Source organism: Lepidochelys olivacea, assembly GCF_965140295.1.
Source record: "Lepidochelys olivacea isolate rLepOli2 genome assembly, chromosome: 4".
In the NCBI taxonomy this organism is placed as follows: domain Eukaryota; kingdom Metazoa; phylum Chordata; order Testudines; family Cheloniidae; genus Lepidochelys; species Lepidochelys olivacea.
Window position 1 is genome coordinate 48,170,012 of NC_140414.1, and position 17,495 is coordinate 48,187,506.

At 42.1% G+C, this 17,495-nt stretch overlaps 1 long non-coding RNA gene across 1 annotated transcript in view; it reads right to left on the minus strand.

Annotated features, from left to right (window-relative positions):
* Positions 1-6,577: 6,577 nt before the first annotated feature.
* The window catches only part of LOC311520076, a 141,337-nt gene continuing 130,419 nt past the window's right edge, over positions 6,578-17,495 (minus strand). Inside the window, exons 4-6 of the long non-coding RNA XR_014711473.1 lie at positions 13,879-13,976; positions 9,653-9,757; positions 6,578-6,650 (exon numbers count right to left, since the gene is read on the minus strand). This is a non-coding gene — a long non-coding RNA (uncharacterized lncRNA). The remainder of the gene's footprint in view (positions 6,651-9,652; positions 9,758-13,878; positions 13,977-17,495) is intronic.

Consider the following 17,495-nt stretch of genomic DNA (forward strand, 5'->3'; position numbering starts at 1 on the left):
TCTAAAATCCTTATAACTTAACTGCAGCTGTTATCTCAGAAATGTAATTAGCTTTCCTGGAGAATACAATTGTAACCCTTCTGCCTGTCAGAGTTGTCAGCAACAAGGGCCGGGTTCAGTATCTAGGGGTTCCATTCCAATAACACAATGCAAAACCGGCTCAAGCCCCCACCCAGTGACCTGGGACAAATATATACCACCCCTGCTGGGCGCCTCCAAGAAGCAATACTTCCCCTCTCGCAAGCACATAGTCTGAGTGTAGCAAAAAGCCTTTTAATAATAGAGAGAAACAATGTGGCATTATGTTGGGGAAACACCACCAACAGGATTCATAACACAACCCACAAGCAAAACTCCCCCCATGCAAATTGGGGCATGTCCTTTCCCTTTGGTTCTTGAGTCTAGCAACCCAAAATCACCCAAAGTCCCAAAAGTCCAACAACCCAAAAGTCTCTGTCCTTGGTCAGGGCAGCCCCAGAGTTCAAAAGTTTATCTGCAGACTTTTGACTTCCCAACCTGGGTGGAGATGGGGGGGTATTAAGGGGCACCTTACGTGGTCCAACACTGATGGCCCCGCCTCTCCATGGAGCTCCGCTCCACCAGCCGCTCTGCTCGCCGTCCCGCAAACTGAACTGCCCCGCTCCGCCAGCCGCTCTGCTCCGCTTGCTGTCCTGCAAACTGCTCTGCCAGCCGCTCCGCTCACCGTCCCGCAAACTGCTCCGCCAGCCGCTCCGCTCACCGTGCTGCAAACGGCTCTACCATATAGCTTCAGGCTCCCCTACTACTTAACACAACACTCAGTGATTTCAGCTTGTAGTAGAGGAGCCACAGTGCTGGTGCACCATTAGCCCAGAGTGAATTCAGTTCAGCAGCCTGTAACTAGACTCCTAATGGAATCAAAATTAGCTCTGATATTCCACAGTGGAGAGAGGAGGAAGTATAATTAGCATGTAAGACCCTCACCAGGGGGCCCATGCCACCAGGTATTAATACCTGTTCCCAGCCTCTCTATTCACAGAGTTTTGGAACCCATGTCCCTTGCCTAGCGAGTGCTACTTAGTTGATGGCGAGTCCCTCCATCATAACAAAAGACCAAGTACAGTTCCACTGTTTTTGATTCCCATAATCAGGGTAATAACAATTTATTCTTCCTGCCCCAATAACAGAGACACTGGGGATCCCACAGCAGCCAAAGTGACCATTTGGGCAGCTATGGGCTCATTCTAGGCGGGGTGGGTGTGCCTATGCAAATGAGATCAGCCCCTGAAGTTCTTTTCTACAACTTGCCACACCTCACCACCAGATGTCAGGGTGGAGCTCATCCTGACTCTGCTTACACAATCATTCAGAGTCCCATTGGCAAATGGACTATTTGCAAGCTGCTATGAGAGTGGCAAACAGCACATACATAGCAGTCATCTCTGTCTTGAACAGCTTGGGGAGTACTAGCCAGCCAAAAAAATAAATAAAAAACACTTATTTTTTATTATGCTTCATGTCATGTACTTGTCACACTAGAACCTCATGCACCGTGTCTGTATGTCTGATGCAGTGTGGTTTACCTGCCCTTGCCAAGGAAATGACCACAAATACGGGATTATGAAAAAAAAGACTTGTTAATCAGTGAAATTCACTCCCATGCAGGGTGTTAGCTCAAGACCTATGCACCACTTAAGTCTCAATTAAGCTCTCAAAGCAGGACTTAAGTGCTATATAGATCTGTGCCGGCCCTCTGTACTGGAGTGAATTTCACTCAGTATCAATAGGACAGGAGGCAGATAAGATAAGACAGAAGAGAAGAGAGACCTGGGTGAGTATGGGTCGATCACAGGATAACTATGAGCCATGTGGCTATAAAAAAGCCAAATGCAGTCCTAGGATGTATTAGGTGGGGCATTTCCAGTAAAGATAGAGAAATATTAATGTCATTGTACAAGGCACTGATAAGACCTTAAACTGTGTATAATTCCAGTCACCCATGTGCAAGAAAGATGCATTTAAACTAGAACAGGTGCAGAGAAGAGCTAGTAGGATAATCAGGGGAATAGAGGGCTTATCTTATGAGCTGGAGTCTTGCAAAAGGAAGGCTGAGAGAGAATACGATTGCTCTCTGTAAATACATTGGGGTGGGGGAGGTTAATACTAGGTAAAGTGCACTATTTAAGCTAAAGAATAATGTTGGCACAAATGGATATGAACTAGCCATGAACAAATTTATCCTGAAAATTAGAAGAAGGATTCTAACTACCAGAGGGGGGAGGTTCTGGAATAGCCTCCCATTCAGAGCTGTACAGGTAGGGAAGGGCAAACAACTTAATTAGTTTTAAGGGAGAGATGGACAAATTTATGAGTGCAGTTGTATGATCATTTTGTAGGGGTGGGGCTCAGCAGCCCAGGGACTCACTTCCAGTTTATGTCTTATGTTCTTAAAGCTCATGCTTCAGGGTTCCAGCTGGCCACTGGCAAGAGTCAGGGATTCCTCCTCCCTCCCATGTATTCTTGGAGGGTTGTTTTTTTTTTTTTAATCTCCTTCTGAAACATCAGGGACTGCCACAGCTGGGGATGGGACACAGGGTGGGGTTAGCCAGGGCTCTGAGACTGGTTCTTGCTCACATGTTCAGGGTCTGACTGATCACCATATGTGGGGTCAAAGGAAGGAATTATGCCCCAGGTCAGATTGGCAGTGACCTTGAGATTTTTTCACCTTAATTTGCAGTGTGTGGGTGTGGATTACTTACCAGGATTATCTGGGTATATTTAGTTTAATAATTTCCCTGACATTGCAGGGGTTCCACTCATTGATGAAACTTGTGCCCTCCTATTCTCTCCCTGTGGCACATAATAGTCTAGTCTCCTGTGGGTTTCATTTACTCTGGTATCCTTTCCATTGTTCAGTTTAGTGTGTGGATGCTGGCTGGTGACCTGAGACCAGATGATTTAGTGGTCTCTTCCGGCTTTAAACTCTCTGACATATGAATTTTGCTTCAATAAACAGCAGTTTAGGGCCAGAATGAGTTTTGATGATCAAATACAGTGTAAATTGCACGAAAAACAGCTAACTAATTGGGAGAGGGGGAGAATCCAATGTAAAACTCAGTTATAGTTACCTGCCACTTAGGTCCTTAATATTGCCTACAGTCATGACAAAAAATAAACTTCATTGACTCTGTTCACTGATTCAGTGGTACAAAGGGCCCATACAGCTGTTGTAAAAGGCCAGCTGGGGATTCCTCTTGTCTAGAGAAATCTTTGAGTGGCATAAAACTGGCATAGTTGGCTCTACAGCACCACTTCACAGCCCCATACAGCATAGTGGGCATGGTGGGGGCTTGTCAGAGTGTGTTGGGGACACTGATGGAGGAGCTACTTTCCAGTGATCCCTGATCAGCAGAACAGTATTTTGGGGGTTGTTACTGCTGACATAAATTAGAGTAGCCCTGAGACTGCTTAAACTTTGGCCAGAGATGGAATCAGCCCCTGGCAGCTCCAGAACTTGGGTGAAGGTGGCAGACAGTCACTTTTCCTCACTGGTCTAGGTGCAGCTCAGCTTGACCTAAAGGTCAGGACCCAAATCATAAACGGTATAATTAAAGCAGATAATGATTACGTTAAATGATTAAATAAGAAAAATATGAATTAATAGAAATCAGGAAGATAAGAGAAGGAAACCAGTCCAGCTGTTTTAGAGATTATCAAAACTTGTTGATCAATTTACTGCTTAGATTGTAATCAACATAATTCAGAGCAGCTACAGGCTGGCAGAGAAAACAGTCATCGATGCGCAGTATCTACAAAATGAATATAACTAAAATGAAGAAATGAATGTAAAATGTAAATGTAAAATGAATGTAACTAGTTGCATTTTTTCTCCTTTAAATTGCTTCTTTGCTATGGAAGGTTGCTCCTGTTTTATAGGACATAGTGCTGGCCTTCCCGCAGCCATGTTCCTCACCTTTCCTGTATCTTATTCAAGTGACAGTCATTTGTACAGTCAGTAAAATTTGTGAACCTGGTGCAGGTATTTTTCCTAGTTCCCTTCTGTTGATTAACGCACACTTTTATTAAAGAGGGCTAATAAACAAAGCTTACGCACAGAATTCTTATCATAATTCCTCAATTTTCTAACAGCCCAGAGACATCTGCACATATAAAACAATTCTTTTTATATCCACCAGGTAGCAAATTAGATGGTATGAATAGACTAAAAATTCCTTAAGCCCATGCAATTAACAGAGCTTATGTTAATGAGATTTAAATATTTGAATTCTCCCCCCATGTAATCACACTTCTTCATGTGCAGGTAAATCCTAATGAAATCCTAAGGAGCTGTGTGTGTGGCAGGACTAGACTGTACATTTGACGGTTTTAATCTCTCCCAATGAGAAATCTGAGTTTCAGAGTAGTTCCCCCCGAATGACAGAAGGTGGCAGCTTTCTCTGCAGCTTTTGGCATCTGAAACTTTTTTCCCATGGAAGCACTTACAGTACTTTTTCTTCGACCGAAAGGCTTAGTTGGCTCAAAATCCTAAATGGAACCATTTATTGTTTTTGCGGATAGTTGTCATGGTTGCAGATAACTAGTGTGCAATTAAATCCAACTGACTTCATAATACGTTCCAGCTGCCAGACAGAAGTTCTACATTTTCAGTTTTACTTGGATCTGAAATTTGATTTTGTGACCATCTTATACTGGTCCCAGGACAATACGAAGCCAAGTATCCACATTGTGCACAGAACCCTCAGATATTTTATACCATTCATTTTGTGGCTGCATATTTTTCACAGACACCTATTAATTAAAATTATATTAACAGGCTCCTAACTAATTTATATTCCCCTCATCTGAGTATAACTATAAATAGCTATTTTCTCAGTAACAGACAATTTTAGAGCAAACACTAACTCCCCTTGAAGATAAAAATGTTGCATTTCAAAAATGTTTGCTATAGTAGGGTATTTACTGAATTACACGTGGCAGAAAAAAGTCAGAATTAATGTTTATTCGCCATGTCTTCTCCTCTCTTCCCAAACCCGAACCACCTCTCATACAATATTTTGTTTCTCTTAAAGCTGCAGAGGCCCTTCCTCTGGGTAAGAAAGGGGTAGATTTCCTACTATAAAAGGATGAAGAATAACATTAACATTTAAGCCTAAATTACCAACTTCCTTAACTGGCTCTTGCATTATGTTTTGGTGAGCAAATCCTCTTTAGAAGAAAGATTTCCTCAAGATTTCCTTACTTCATGAAAGAAGTTCATCTTTTTAAACTTCTGCTGCTCTCTCACTCTCTCTCTCTGTAGGATCTATTTCAGATGTTAAACAGGATACAATCTTTTAAATTTTGCTGGTGGCTGGCATGCAGAGAAGAGGCAGAGAAAGAACCCAGCAGCTGCAAACATGTGGCTACAATAGTCCAAGAAGTGTACAATTAATAGAATTTTCTTTCTTGTAACAATTCGCTTTCTACCCTAACTGTAGAAGCTAGGCATATTAATGAGGCATGTCATGAAACTCCCTTTTTGGTTTATTTGGAGATCTGACAACAAACTAAAATCACTAGAGAAGAACAAAAATTACTCTGATTACCCAGATTCACAACACATCACTAGGGGTCAGTCTCAGTCTGCTAAATCCCAACAAGGGAAATAAAAGATTCACATTTTGCCGGTTCAAGTATTTGCATTGGACTTCCTGACCTGCCAGGCTAATCTACTATAAACTTAAAACTAGGCCAGAAAGCTGAACATGTGTCTCAAAAAATTATCCAATTTGATAAGTAGGGTTGCCGCTTTTCAAAGGAGAAGTACTGAAAAATACCAGACAGTAGCAATAAAATATGTGGGCTACAAAGTATTCCCTCTTGTTTGTAGGGGAATCTCTGTACTAGATTTGCAGTACAAATACTGACTGTGCTGATTAAATACTGGCTGAGGGGCAACACTAAACAGGCAATGGCTTCCCTGGTAGATGGAAAGGCACTAGAAATAATGCATTGTTACATACACTCCTGGAATCCTGGCCTCACTGAAGTCAATAGCCACTTTGCCATTGACTTCAATGGGGTTAGGATATTGCCCAGCCACCACGCAAATGCTAAAGACACAATAGTTCAGCAAACTTTCATTGTACTTCATATTCTGATTTCCTCTTGCCTTGGTGAAAATCCATAGTAATTGAACTGATTTAAGAGGATTTATATCAGTATAATTCAGATCAGAATTTAGCCTGACATGTCTGCGGTTATTAAATTGGGCATTATTCAGTAAGTGTGCTGCATATGAAACCCATGAAAGGATTAATTGAAAGATGCCACTTTTAGAAGCATGACCTCAGGATGTTAGCCAATGAGCATTTTTCCTGTTGATTTAATGTTTTCAACTTGGCGTTTCAAAGGTGGGGTGTGTTGTCACTGGACAAAACACTTTTTGAGCTTCCACTAAATTCCACCTCCAAAACACTGTAGTGGAGTCTACAGTGACAACACACTCAACTCTAATGCGATAAATACCTTGCCTGAATGGCAAATACCTTCTAGGTGCATGAACAGTGTTAGTCAGTCACTCAGTCCAAAAGAAGCCAGTTGATTCTCTTATCTTGTCCAATTCAGCTAAAACAAAAGGATTTGGTGGGGCAAGCCTCTTCCTCTGCATTCTGCAATGTAAAGGTCTTTATTATACTTCATTAAGACCTGTAATAGGTCTACAAGCTTGTATACACTAGGCATTTGATGAATAACAATTTTTTGGCAGTTAACCAATCATCGGAATGTTTTGAGTCTTGGCAAGATTTCAGCAGTCTCTTTGCAGTAAAGGAGGTCATTTTCTCTTTATTCCCTGAAGTGGTGGCTTAAGGTTTAGCCAAAATTCTTCAGCTGACCTTTGCTTTTATTTATTTAAAATTTTATCTTTTAAATAAATGGTCACTCTTTTCACAAAACTGCTATAGTAGAAATTGGAAGAGAATCTGGAGCACAGTTAGAATCATAGCTTATGTCCTTATTAAGTTCCTTCTGAAAAAACACTGGTTGGGAATGACCATTGGGGCTGTAATGCTCATCCTCCACTTACCCCAATGCCAGAGAAGGACTAATTAGCCTGACCTAGGAGAGAGTAAAGAAATGGCATTACCATATTGCGTAAAAGAGCATCCCTATACTAGGATAGGCAGGTTTGAAGTTCCAGGAGATTGAAGAGAGCCCTTGAAAGAATGAGGATTACTTAAGGGGCAGTGTGGAAGCACTAGAGTGGTGTGAAAAAAAATCTGCCAGATGAGGTAAGACCCTCTCGCCTGTGGGAACATCTGGAATGGTGCACCACACAGTCTTCTGAAGTGGCAGTCAGCATACAAGCTATAATACTTGGGAACTGGTCAATACATGGGATACTTCTGCAACTGATATTGCCTGCCTGGATTTCACAGAAGAATTTAGCCCATTGGCTCATTTGAAAATGTTTGTGATGTAGGCAACAAAGGAATGCTTCACTGTTTTTGCAGAAGTTGTGGTACAATTTTGCAAAAGGAATCTCTCACCAACAATGGCCAAGTTGAGAGGTTGTGTGAGGACCAGGCCACTCCAGCAACAGAGAAATAAAACAGTCCTTGCAGTAGTCTTATGCCACCTTCCTAGGCCCTATCTTGTTCTCTCAGAAGCTGAAAATCCCTTGTGGATTCATGGCCACAGCAATATTTTGGCAAGTGACCTATCTAGAAATTAACTGTACTATAATGGTATGTTCACAGCACACACACACACACAGAAGATAGATAAAAACATAAAATACTCTGCTGAGGGGTTGAAATGTATCACTACTTTATTCCTTAGATTCAGAACAACAACACACAAGAACCCAAAAACTTTTAGTGAGTCAAAGCAGGCTGTTCCCTAAAACAGAGAGGCATAACACTTTACTACAGAGCCCCCTAGCCTACAAGCAGAACCAAGAAAGCCTTCACAAATTAAAATCATAGTTTCTCATTTTAACACAGTTTTCAATACACCACACTAAAGTTTCTGGAAGCCACTTAATTAATAATTAGTGGTATTGCAGTGGGAACATAAGGTCCTAATCAGGATTGAGATTCCATTGTGCTAGGTGCTGTACAAATACATTAGAAGATATGGTTTAAGACCTGAAGAGGTGGGAAAACTTCAATCTAAGCTTTATTGCAGCAATCCTGTAATTAAGAACATAAGAATGGCCATACTGGGTCAGACCAAAGGCCCAGTATCCTGTCTTCTGACAGTGGGCAATACCAAGTGCTAGAGGGAATGAACAGAACAAGTAGTCATCAAGTGATCCACCCCGTCGCCCATGCCCAGCTTCTGGCAAACAGAGACTAAGGACACTATTCCTGCCCATGCTGGCTAATAGCCATTGATGGACCTATCCTCCATGAATGTATCTAGTTCTTTTTTGAACCCTGTTATAGTCTTGGCCTTCACAACATCCTCTGGCAAGGAGTTCCACGGGTTGACTGTGCATTGTGTGAAAAAAATACTTCCTTTTGTTTGTTTTAAAGCCTTCTGCCTTTACATTTTGTTTGGTGACCCCTAGTTTTTGTGTTATGAGAAGGAATAAATAACACTTCCTAATTTACTTTTCCACACCAGTCATGATATTATAGACCTCTCCCCACCTTAGTTGTCTCTTTTCCAAGCTGAAATGTCCCAGTCTTATTAATCTCTCCTCATATGGAAGCCGTTTCATAGCCCTAATAATTTTTGTTGCCCTTTTCTGAACCTTTTCGAATTCCAATATAATTATTGCTAGGAGTATTGTTCAAACAATTCCCAGACTTACTTCTAGCTAATTGGGGCCTCCAAAAAGACAAAAATAGGCCCCAAAGTAGCAGTGATGGTGGAATGGGGTACAAGGCCTCCTATAGGGTATAATTTGCCCTCTTTTCTTTGGATGTTAGTCCAATGTGACTAAGCAGGACCAAAGCAAGGTTACATTTTCACTTGATCAGACCGGCAGTTTTTGTTGTAAGAAACTGTCTATTGTGGTTCTACACAAAACTTTAGCAAAGCCTGCAAAATTGTTAAACCACCAGGATAGGATTTTGCACCATTGTGCTGACTATGAAAATGTTCTTGTACAGCAATAAAATAGATTGTTTCACCTAAAAATCTGGAAATCCCACATAGTTGTTAAATTAAGAGGATAGCTAAACCTTTTCAGTGTCACTGGGATCTTCTGCCACAAAGTTCACCTTGTACTGCAATTTAAAATATTAATGGTTTCAGGTCTGTCACACATTTTGTTAAATATTGCAGTTGGTTTGACACAGCTGTGCTCACAGTAGGCTTTCCAAAACAACAAACAGTTGGGACTATTGTTGGTATTTTGGCATTACTATTTTACAGGAAAGGATAAAATCTATCTGGATTGAGATTGGAGATTCAGGCTTAAAAGCTTTAAGCAACACAGTATACAAGAAAAGGGTCACATTCTGCATCCTTACCCACACTGAGCAGTACCCTTCTCTGAGGATATTCTAATGGGACCCCTAGTGGAGGATGGTGCTATTCAACAAGAGGAAAGATGGCAGAACCTGGCCATGAATGTGGTTTCATTTGGGACCATATTTTGCCACTCTTACTCATGCTGTTTAGTATCTTACTTTGTGAATAGCCCCACTGATTTAAATACCTTATTCCATCAGGAGTCCTATTACGCACTGTGGAGAAAGGTGGCAGCATCCATTACTTCACAAGTTAAATGGCATCATCTGACTCTCAGCCTCACTTATGACTTCTGTAATAAAAAGAATCAAAAGGGGTAATGTGTCGCTTCTTCATACATGCTACTGATGCACACATTAGAATAGTAAACCTAATGGGTGATAAGCACTGGGGGGAAATATCTGCAATTCCCATTACTCAGGGTTCTACTGCCCTTATTGTTGCAAAAAATACAAATTAGCCTGGTTAGATCAAACAGTAACCAGTCCTCAGCAGCAAAGCAGAAATGATAGCAACAATCAGGCAGCGAATTTCAATGTTACATGACTAAGAGATCTACTAAAAAGAAAGTGAGTTTGTGGGTGTGAGTGTGGGTGGACTTGTGTGTGTTTCTTTTTAAGAAAGATTGATCCAATCTGTGCTTATGTAGGCTAATGTCCTTGTGTGATGTGTTATCCTGGCAGGTTTACAGATCTTTCCTGCAAGTTGGCAAAACACTGTAAGTGTGGGAAATGCCATGCTCATGCAGTCTCATAATAAAGTTATCTTTTCTGAGATGTAAAACAGCAATATACACAGAGGACAGCAAAAAACACATTGATATCATTATGGCCTACAGAGACATAGGGACTAATTCAATTTACAAGATGAGAGGAACCTTTTTACAGGACCACTGTACCGCTTATGAACCTCAACATTACGAATACAGACTAACATGGCTGCTACTCTGAATACTGCAAGTTAGTGGCTTCCGGACCTATTGGCAGTGCCAAACTGAACACCCTGCATTCACATCTTAAAAATGCACTTTAATCTAGAACTAAGAAGCTCATTGGATTTCCCCCAAATAAAACACAGATAATTGTCCAACTGTGGGGTTGTATTAGACAGTTTGAAGATATTATGGTTATATACCAATTTACCTAGTGTGTTCAGATTTCCTAGTAATGAAATTGAGACAGGTAGTCTCTGGGAAGTTTCCTTCGGAGATCTGGGAGAGCAGCAGATATACATTTAAGCTATGTTTGTGCCATATTGATTGTTTAAGCTATATCAGTTCATGTCATGTTAAACTACTCTATAGGATAGACCAGTGTGACTTGATATAACATGTTGCATCAATAGCATAATCACTGTATTCTCTGTAAAACTGCAGAGCATTCTTTGAGAAATTTTGTTCCTATATTTTTATGCCTCTAAAATTTCCCCTTTAAAAAAAAGCATTAAAAATAATTAGGTTGCTAACCTATGAGATACTGAAAAAAATTTCAAGTCTTCACGGAAAAAATGTTTTCAGTTAAAAATAGACACATTTGTTCACAAAAATTAGGTCTCTTCTGAATTCACAGTGAAATGTGAAAGTGTGATTATTTGTCACACCTCTGAGGGTGCAGAGCCACTGTAGATCAGAAATGAGAAATATGGCATTGATGCATCTGTATTACTGATATGAATAATCATGACAACACCTAGTGGTTAGAGTAGATAAGAACATCTGATAATAAAGGAAGAGAAAGGAGTGTAGAATAGATGGGTGGAAATAATAATAATAATAAAAAGTAGGGGCAGATGGCACTGTGGGCCCAGTCCTGCTTCATCGCAGTAATTGGAAATTTTGCCATTGACTTCAGTGGCAGCAGGATAGGGGGACCTAAAATGTGGGGTGGGAAAGAATGACTTCTGTTAAGAGTCTGAGTAAACAGTTTTCTGTTGACAGTGACTTGTATGTATGTTGCTGTGATTGCCCTAGCTCAGTGGTTCTCAGATTGTGGGTTAGGACCCCAAAGTACGTCGCAACCCTGTTTTAATGGGGTCACCAGGGCTGGCATTAGACTTGCTCAGGCCCAAGGCCGACCACTCAGGGCCAAAGCTGAAGCTTGAACCCCATTGTCCAGGACTGAAGCCGAAGTCTGAGAGCTTCATCCCTGGGTGGCAGGGCTCAGGTTACAGGCCCCCCACTCACTGCTGAAGCCTTTGGGCTTTGGCTTTGGCCCCCTCGCCGGGACGGCAGGGCTCAGGTTTCAGCTCAACCCCCCCCCCCCACCCACCCACAATGGCTGGGGCAGTGGGACTCAGGCAGGTTCAGGTTTCAGTCTTCCCTCCTGGGGTCATGTAGTAATTTTTGTTGTTAGAAGGGGGTCGTGGTGCAATGAAGTTTGAGAACCACTGGGAGCTGAACCAGGTATGGCACATCTAACAAGTGACAAGTTGTGTCTAAAACAAATTCTTTAAATGTCTGATCTAGCTCCCATTGACTTTCTGTTGACTTGTAGAACAAGCCACCAATGTAATGCCATAGGGCCAGATTCTCAGCTGGTGTAAATTAGCATAGCTCCACTGAAGTCACCACTTGCCACCCTTCAGAAGTGTCAAAGATGACCTCTAGTTCAGTCACCAGTTTAAACCAGCTGAGGATTTGGCACAGTGCTAGAAGGAGCTGAACACCTTCTTGTGGATAAGATGAGTGTTCTGAACACCCACTGCTCAGCAACTTGCAGGACTGAACCCAGAGATTTGGCCCCCATAAATGTTCCTTTCCCTGCACATTTATAAAGAAAAAATGTACACTTGCACTGTACTGTTATACGGTGACATGGCCTCTTTAACTGGAGGCTAAATGAGGCATATGTGGTAATACTATTAAAAGCAAATGCAAGTCACTGCTTAAAGGAGCTGGAAATGAATTCAGATGCACTTTGGTTGCTGGTTTGGCCTTAACTGCATCTTAAACAATATGCACCAGTAAATCACAAGGAGAAAGTAATGACATTCAAATCCTCCCTATGACCAATAGCATTTTTCTTTTCATGAGAATAGATGCAGGCCTAGGTTGTGGCTGCTGCGTTTGAGATAAACAGAAAATAAGCCTGTGAACATTCTGACAATACTGTGAGGAAGCAAGACAGTATTCAGTTTACGTTAAATGTAGAAATAAATTGCAGTTTACAGTTCCATTGGCATTTATGCTGCTCTGACCTTTATACAATAGTGTTGGGGTTTCATCTGCTTTATCTTACAGCATTTTACAGTGTAAAACAGTCTTCTATATCTTCATAGAGCAGGGACATTGTTCAGGCAAATTTGTTGTGGTTCATTTGTTCGTGATGGTTTATTTGTCTATTAATTTTCTATATATTAAAAATAGTAATATTATAGGGAACACTACCGATCTTCCCCCTCCATTTCATTTCCAACATTCTTTATTATGAGCAGGAGCTGAAGTGAAATAAAAAGATTGATTTGGCTGTTGACAGAGAAATTTTGGGTCAGGGTCTGTGGGGCTCAATATTACCCATAGTTTACAATTTATATACATTAAATTAACCTTTTGTTGTTTTACAAACATTTTCAGAATGTCATAAAGATAATTCAGGATAATTTTAATGTAAAACACAACTAGATGTCTTCCTGGGGTGTTGTGAAAGAGTTGCCTCTGAATTGCTTTCAAGTCTTTGTTTTCTGATTGTGATATTAGTAAATGTACATTTCTGTGTCTCGAGTCATGCAAACCCCCTCTCTACTGCTCACCCTTTATGACTAGTTAGTGTACTTAATAAATAGCAAACTCTTAAGTAGAGTGCTAAGATCAGGTTTGGGATACTGAGCTAGAGGAGCCATCCAGCCACCTGACCACCTTTGCCACACCTTTTGGCAGGAACTGCTAGGTATGAATGCCTCTGGGCATCAGCTGGGGCCCAGAGGTCTTCCTCTGTAAACTGAACCAGTCACTAGAGGGACTCCTAGGCATCAAGATAGTAGCTGATGACATTCTTATTGAAGAAGAAGGAAATGTCAACAAACAGGCAATCCTGGACCATGAGACCAAGTTGTGACAACTCCTGGACAGGTGCCAGGAGTGGACTATTAGGCTGAATGCAGACACGCTGGAGCTGAAGAGAACTAAACTCTCCTTCGTCAGATATCTGTTGACTTCTGAGGGACCCCAGCTGGACCCCGAGAAACTGAGACCCATTAAGGAAATGCCCAGACCAAAGAATGTGAAGGGAGCTGAGCAATTAATAGGGATGGCCAACTATCTTTCGAGATTCCGCACCACCCTATCAGCAGTATGTGAACTCTTGAGACAGTTAACACATAATGATGCAGCATGGGAATAGTCAGAGACTCAAGACCAGGCATTTTAAAAAGTAAAGAAAACCATCTTCAAGGCACCCTTTGTAAAGTATTACTAACCTGTGGAGCTGGTGAAGCTTAAGCGTGATGTCTTCAAAGAAGGCCTCGGAGCAACGCTCATGCAAAGCCAGCAGCCCATAGCATTTGCTAGTAGAGCCCTGGCAGATGCAGAAAGCAGATATGGTTGGATAGTAAAGGAGCTGAACAATTTGGAACTGAATGATTCCATCAGGTCACCTCTGGGTACAAGGTAGACACGCAGTCTGATCACAAACCATTAGAAAATATTGTGACAAAGCCACTGCTGAGTGCCCCCAAATAATTACAACACATTTTTATGAAGATTCCAGTGCTGTGAGGTGAACATAAAGTACTTCCCAGGACAGTCATTACTGGTGGCAGATACACTGAGCAGAGCATCCCTTCCAGAATACAACACAAATGGCTCTGTAGAACGGGAGATAAAGTCAACAAGTTACAATACCTTTGCACCTCTGATGGAAGGATCCAGACAATCTAACAAAACACAGAAAAGAGGGGGTGCTACAAGCAGTAAAACAATTCCTACTCCTGGGCTGGCCAGAAAGGTGTATGTGCCATAGGAGGTTACCCCCTCTCTATCCTGTAAGAGATGAGTTGTGTGTGTGCAAGACAGTGTTTTTTTAAGGACTGAGCAGTGATCCCAGCAGATGTAAAAGCTGGCATTACGTGCATTACACCTGAGGATAGAAGCATGCCTGAGAAAAGACAGGGAGTGTATCCACTGGTCAGGCATGAATTCCCCACTGAGAACATGGAACAGTGTGAGGTATTGTGATACAGCATGGCCAGAGGGCAGCAGGAGAATGTTAGAACGGAGCCTTATTCCCTGTAGAGGGAAGAAAGTTTGCTATAGATTAATTAAAGCACCTGAGGCCAGTTAGAGCACCTGAAGCCAGTCTCCTTATAACCCCCCCCTGCTTCAATCAGATAAGAGGAGAAGTTGAAGCAGAGTGGTTTGGTGTTGGAGCAGAGAGTAGTTTGGAGGGGAGCAGAGGAGAGTTTGGAGAAGTGCTGTGGTGGGCTAAGAAGACCAAGACCCTAGGTAAAGGGACACCTGGTTTGTGCAGAGGGAGGGCAGGAAGCCCCACAAGCAGAAGGGCAGGAAAGGGAAGTAGCCCAGGGGAAGGAACTGCTAGCTCAAGTGGTTTACCACTATCCCTAGGGCCCCTGGGCTGGAACCTGGAGTAGAGGGCAGGCCGGGGTCCCTCCCCTCCTCAAGGACACTAGTGGAGCAGTTAATACCCAGTTTAGGGGCAAGAAATGGTGCCCTGAGCCACCCCTGCCCCCCAAAAGAGAAACCCCATCATAGTAGTGCTGGCAATTTGCCACAGGTATGTAAAGAGTATAGTGTTTGCCAACAGAGATGCTACACCCTTGTGAAATCCCAGCCGACCCCTGTGAGAAGGTCATAACAGAGCTGTTGACTTTTAATGACAGGAATTACAGGATCACAGTAGATTTCTACTCCAGTTTCTTGGAGATGGACAATGTGGAGGATCACAGATGGGAACTGTGATCAAGAAACTGGAGGCACATTTTGTGTGGTATGACTTACTTGACACACTATGCTACTTCAGAGTAGAGTCATATACCAGCTTCTTGTGAACTAAATGTTTGTGTGGACAAGCCCAGAGAAAGTGTCATGGTCAGGAGGCAGTCCACTACAACAAAGGAGCCAAGGTCCTGAGGCCACTATACACAGGTGGCAGATCTGGTTCCAACCATCAAATAGCCACAAAAGGCAATGGCAAAGGCAAGAGACCAAGCTGAATTGGGACACAAGCCATATCAGATAGCTACAGACTCAGGACAGTAGGGGAGATGAAACCAAAGACAACTGCAGAGTAGCAGCAGACAACCAGCACACCCAAACAGGTAGAGTCAAGTCCAGGACTAGGAGGACATAGAAAGCACCTCAGCCATCAGATGGCCTGACATAGGAGAGTCAGACGGAACAAGATATCTGAGTAATACAGAGGACTAACAGGAAACCCCCAACAAAATGAAGGCACCAAAAGGATGGAAGCAATTCCCACACCAACAGCAATAACACAAACAAGAAGTGAGAGACTGGTACAAAAAACAATATACATGAAGTACTACAAGGCCTGATGGTCTGCAATGGGTTGACAGTCCAGGCCATGTCACTAGTGTGAGATATGTATTAGTAATCTCTGGCCTCAGCCACTCAGCAAATGTTTGCACAAAAAATGACAATAACAAAAATTCTTAAAAGGAAAGATGTACCAATCTGGATGGAACTCTGAGGGAGGAGCAAAATGTGTGGGAGGGAAGAGTTTGAAAGAGGCACCAGGAAGGCTGTCTGTGCACACATGGCTAGAAACCTAGTTGCAATTGCAGCATCTGTGCAAATAGTATTCTTAATAAATAGCAAGTTTTAGTTCTATAAATATGGAGTTGTTTCATGCTATTAACCCTCATGCCTAGGGTGACCATACGTCCTGTTTTGGCTGGGACAGTCTCTTTTTTAAGCCCTGTCCTAGCCACCCCAACTTTTTTGGCAAAAGTGGGCATATGTCAAAAAAGTGGAGTGCAGTGTGGAGGAACATGAAAGGGGGTGAACAGCGATGCCATTCCCTCCTGGTGGGGAGGCAGGCTCAGTTGGGGGACAGGCAAGGTTTGGGTGAGCAGCAACAGCCTCACTCAGGGGGCTGGCAGGTCTCAGGCAAGTGGCTTGGGCCAGCCCTGTGCAGTGTCCCATTTTCCCTTTCGGAAATATGGTCACCCTGCTCATGCCGTACATGAAAAAAGATCAGGCTATTTCCCCAATATAAATATGACATAATTGCACTGACCAATGCAACTAAGAGCAGAGCAGAATTTTGCCCTCTGTTGCTAGAAGGTGAATAATTTAGCTTAACAGTTCTTCCAGCTGTTTAGTAAAGCAATATATTTAAAATGACAACAGCAAGAAAATGGTCAGTAACACTGGATTGGCATAGGTTCCAGAGTACTGAGCCCATTTCTGGTGATGTGGGCTCAGCATTCCCTTTGATGCATAAAAAGCAGGTGTATAATAGTAAATTAATGATTTGTACATAGCAGGTATAATTCACAATTTGTGGGAAAAGAGCCTTTTATTAAAGATTTTCCTCTTCAGGGATGTGGTACATTTTTTTTAAAAAAACTGACTTTTACATTTTTAACCATGACATAGGCATTATTTTTCCCATTTGTTGACATCATTAATATGCATGTGTTTCTGGGAATCTTGAAATATCTGAATTAGGTTTTTTGTTTTTTTTTTTTACTTTAATGATAAATATTTTGGGTGCCAACTTTTCTTCCAGTGGGGAAATGAAGAAAGAACAGACTCTTCTGATAATCACCCTTTGAAAGTGTCTTCTGTTGCTTACTTTATAGTGTTGATTTGCATACAGCTTCCTTATTATGGTACAGGTTGCCTATGACCTAGTGTATTAGCTAGTTAATCATATATATGTAGGGGTGGAAGTCACAAAGTCCAGACCCTTGCTCTGAGGTTGGACCAAGTAAACCTAGACCATCACTGAAAGATGTTTGTCCAACCTGTTCTTAGAAACCTCCAGTGATGAGGATCCCACAACCTCCCTTGGAGGCCTATTCCAGAGCTTAACTATCCTTATAGTTAGAAA